This window comes from Sciurus carolinensis, chromosome 5 (genome assembly GCF_902686445.1).
Source record: "Sciurus carolinensis chromosome 5, mSciCar1.2, whole genome shotgun sequence".
Taxonomy (NCBI): Eukaryota; Metazoa; Chordata; class Mammalia; order Rodentia; family Sciuridae; genus Sciurus; species Sciurus carolinensis.
In genome coordinates this window covers 15,795,782-15,800,496 of record NC_062217.1, presented here as the reverse complement: position 1 = coordinate 15,800,496, position 4,715 = coordinate 15,795,782, and the positions used below count along the sequence as shown (strand labels likewise).

Here is a 4,715-nt window from a genome sequence, read left to right as displayed (position 1 = left end):
TTAAGCTACATGAGACCCCCCCTAGTGAACTGGTGTGAACAACTAATGTTGGGCACAGTTTTAGTGTGCCTCGGACGGAGCCCGAATCTCACATTTCTAACTAGTTTCCAGGCTGCTACTAGTCTGGGTACCAACTTTTAAGATCCACCGGTCCAGACTCTAAATACAGTTGCGCGGTTTAAAAGGTTAGGGGCTGTAGAGCTGCCACTCCTTTACCACTGGACAAAAAAACGTGGTCGCGCCACCCGAGCCAGAGCTCCGGGCCCCCCAACCAGAATGGCTCCCTCCCTGGGCAATGCCAGAGGGGCCATCTGCGTGCGCCGGAGGGTTTCGCTGTTCCTTCAAAGGCGGAGGCCTGCCGGGAATGGAATGAACTTGGGGACTGAGTTGTCCCGCTCGCCCCCCAGACCGCGCAGTCGTTCGCTGCTGGAGCCTCCGTCCTCGCACCCGCCCGGCTGCCCCGTCCCGTCGACCCCGCGCGTGCCCGAGGCGGGGGCGGGGCGGCGGCGGCGCGCGCCGGGACCGGGACGTCGGGGTCTCCCGGGCGCCGGGCGGCCCCTGGGCGCCGGGGCTCCTCACCGCGCACGCGCGCCAGCGCCTCGGACGCCCGCGCGGAAGGGCCCGGAAGTGACCATGCGGAGCCGCTGCGGTTCCTCCTGGCTGGGAATCGCGGTGCCGTTTCTCGCACACCCTCTCGGCCAGCGCTTTAGTAGCTGGAACGAATACTCCAGGACACTCTGGACGTGAGAGTCTTCTGGAATTTGAGTCCCTTCCGATTAAAACCAAAAACCTGGCTGCCGAAACCCGGGATCGAACCAGGGACCTTTAGATCTTCAGTCTAACGCTCTCCCAACTGAGCTATTTCGGCGCCTTTTTTGCAGGCCTTTGGCTAAGCTATTACTGAGCACTCCACGCCCAACTGTCGCACTTGCTCTTTCTCATAAGCACTTAGAAAGTTCCGCTTTTATTCTTTGTCCTGTTCAACGGTCACCGTTTTCCCGCCCGTCGTTCCCCAGCCAGGATTAGATGCGACAACCTCAGCGCCTGCAGCCCCGGCAAGGGCAGTGAAGGCGGCGGCGCGGCGGGTTCCTGGGACACCCGATCTGGGGGTCCGTAGGGACCAGAATTCCCAGCTACACATTCCTCACCGTGCGGGAAAGTTCCAGGGCCCCACCGACGAGCAGTGTTGGTGCAAAAACTATTATCTGGAGTGGATGGGGCCTTGGAGGCAAGAATGATCCGCCGGCCTCCGGTGAGGAGTTTGCACACTCCTGTGCACCGGGGTGCTGGAATGCCCACCAAACCATCCCTTTGCGTGGAGCCTGCTTGGCAAAAGCTAGGCCAGCTCGTGAAGGACGAGTGCTCAATGTCAATGCTGCTTCTTAACACAAGTCGCAGATATTCCTCAAGTACCCCACTACGTGCCAGGCTAGGACATTCTGCAGTTCCCAACATCCTATTGTTATGTTCTGTTTTTCATCCTCTCCAATTAAATTGGATTTATCTCAAAGCAAGGATCTTTCACGTTACCGCCCTTTTAACTTGCTCATTAGAGCTTTGCAATAAAGTGGAAGCTTCGCAACCAATTTGGATGAATGGATGGATGGATTCAAAGGGGAAAGAAAAAGAAAGAAGTGTCTGAGTCTCTGTTGTTACCACCAATTCTCCTCCCCTTCTGCAAAAGTCTCTTTCTGAGCTCCTTGGTTGTGCCATATCCAAACACAAAGAGCCTGAGATTTAGAAGTCAGTGGCTAAAAGAGGAGAGACCCAAGAGAACTTAGAGCTGGAGAAGTTCAGAGAGAGGTTTAGGGGGCGTAAAGTTGAAGAAGTCTGGAGTAGACGCCTTAGTGAGCACGGTACATTTAAAAGGAGGCAGGAAAAGAGAACTTTTACAGATTTTCTTGCATAGTCACAATGTCCCTTTCACATTCTGAAAATACTGCAGGAAAGACTTGAATTATTTTCAGCGACTCTTTGGGTTACCAGTTGGCAGCTCTTTACTGTTAACTGCCTGCCTGGATTGAATCATGCTGTAGCTGAGCTTCTTAAATTTTACAAGTCTTGTCTTTAGATTAACATCTAATCTAAGAATGCTGTCCTGAAAATATGCATGTATGAGATGGAGGGGCCCAGTAATACACGTGGGATCCACGACATTGTGTTAGTGTTACCCTTTCTTGCTCTGCTAGTCACCCAAGCAAACGGTAGCTTCACATGTTGTCACCTGGAAAATCAAACCCTGGGTGACTAAGAAAGTGGCAGGTAAGTTTTGATGTGATTTGGGGTGGGGACAGGAGAAAGAAAAAGTGCAGGGTCTGAGGGTAAATGGAGGACAGGAGTAAGACATGAAGAAGAAAGAGTGTGACCAATAACATTGTGTTTTACAGTTTAATAAGATCCTGTGGCAAATTATGAGACAATGGAAACTACATCACAACAGGGATCATATGTTGAGTAAAGGCTGATTTCAGAGTGTAAGGTTGTGATGCGTGTAATGGGTAAGCTGGGTACCCACCATGTTCTGGTTTTCCCAGGACACTCTTTATTGCATGGAGTGTCCCAGAATCCCACTACAGTAGTACCATTTCCCCATCAAAAGTTTAAAATGTCCTGGAATGACCAGAAAATAAATAGTATAATAGCTGATTTATAAACACTGTGAAAAAGAACTTCAGTTTGGTATTACATAATGAATTACACAAGTTTTATGATGAGTTCAAAGATTTTTTTAATACCAAGCAAATATTTGCTATTGCTATTTTACAAAGGAAACTGAAAGTTTCTGAGACTTAGCACTATGGTTCCTGTATTAGCCAACTTTCCATTACTGTAACAAATACCTGAGATAAATAAACTTGATAAGATAAAAGGTTTATTTTGGGAGACAGTGTTGGAAGTTTCAGTTCATAGTTGGTGGACTCCTTGCTTTGGGAGTGGCAGTGCATCATGGAGGAGCACAGGAGGAGGAAGCCCATTTACCTTCTCTCAGAATGAAGAGGTGGGGTTTCACTATTCCCTTCAAGGGTAGGCTCCTAATGAGCAGAAGACCTCCCTCTGGGCCCTGCCTCTTATAGGTCTATCACCCCCCAATAGCTCCATTTGGGAGAACAAGCACATGGGCAGTTTCTTTTTTTTTTCTTTTTCTTTTTTTTTTATTGTAAACAAATGGGATACATGTTGTTTCTTTGTTTGTACATGGAGTAAAGGCATACCATTTGTGTAATCATACATTTACATAGGGTAATGTTGTTTGATTCATTCTGTTATTTTTTTCCTCCCCCCCCACCCCTCCCACCCCTCTTTTCCCTCTATACACTCCTTCCTTCCTCCATTCTTGCCACCCTCCTTAACCCTAACCCTAAATCTAACCTTAACCCTAACGCTAACCCCTCCCACCCCCATTATATGTCATCATCCGCTTATCAGCGAGATCATTTGTCCTTTGGTTTTTTGAGATTGGCTTATCTCACTTAGCATGATATTCTCCAATTTCATCCATTTGCCTACAAATGCCATAATTTTATCATTCTGTATGGCGGAGTAATATTCCATTGTATATATATGCCACAGTTTCTTTTGAAGGACATCTAGGTTGGTTCCACAATCTGGCTATGGTGAATTGAGCAGCAATGAACGTTGATGTGACTGTATCTCTGTAGTATGCTGATTTTAAATCCTTTGGGTATAGGCCGAGGAGTGGGATAGCTGGGTCAAATGGTGGTTCCATTCCAAGCAGTTTCAAACTATAGCAGTTCCCAAACTACCTTGCCATGCGCCCTGGGCTGCTGCAGTGAATCCACAGGGATTCTGCAGAACACCTAACATTTTTGAAGGAGACAGTCATATTGGACATACTGGGGACCCTGCAAAGTTTCAGGCAGTTGAAATCTTCCGCAGTAGATCACTCTACATTTCTTTCAGGGATGCCATTTCTTTGCAAAGCTAGACTGTCTAGTCTCATGATAAAAAGCAAGTGCCCATGAAAATCAATGAATGGGATATAGGAAATTCAGGTCGAGGTATTCAGTCTTCTTCCTTGAGAAATTGTGAAGCTGGCCTGAGAAGCTTTGTACCCAAGGTGCACACACATCCCAATGATAAGTAATTGTGGTTAAGAATTAAATGAAAATACAACATTTCTTTCAATTTATAATTTTTTTCAAGAGGCTACATAGCTGTGGGACATAAATGCTTATTGGTTGGACCCAAGTACTTAATAAAAGGAAGTGTTGGGTATTTCTTTTGACCTGGGGACATTGGAAAAAACATACCAAGATACTAAGAACATTGTGAGCAGAGAAAGTTTGTGAATGAAAATTGTTACTTAGTTAGAAAACTTGACTTTACTTGGTTGCAGAGGCAAGAAGAACTATTAGAACGTCTATGGAGACCAAGTGCCATGTGCCAAGTGAAGCAAAAATGTGATCATGTGCACACATGTCATAGTAAGAAGGGTCAGATGATAAAGAAGTTGGCATTCAAAAACAGGGTTAAGGATGTAGAAGAAGACTCCAGGTTGGAAAGAAACTCATAGGCTGCAGTCCTGTCTTCCCAATTAGCCCAAGGATTCTGGCCAGTTCCAGTCTAATTACCTATGATAACTATGAAAACTATGAGAACTAACTAAGCAGATCTAATAAAAGTAAAGAGTATATTGTACATGGTTAAAACATCTGATAAACTTTTGAACTGTTGTCGAGTGATTATCCATCCTT

At 46.3% G+C, this 4,715-nt stretch overlaps 1 non-coding gene across 1 annotated transcript; it reads right to left on the bottom strand.

The window, feature by feature from the left end:
• Positions 1–795: 795 nt before the first annotated feature.
• On the bottom strand, positions 796–868 carry Trnaf-gaa (transfer RNA phenylalanine (anticodon GAA)). Its single transcript has one exon. It is a non-coding gene; the product is annotated as a tRNA-Phe (tRNA).
• Positions 869–4,715: the final 3,847 nt, after the last annotated feature.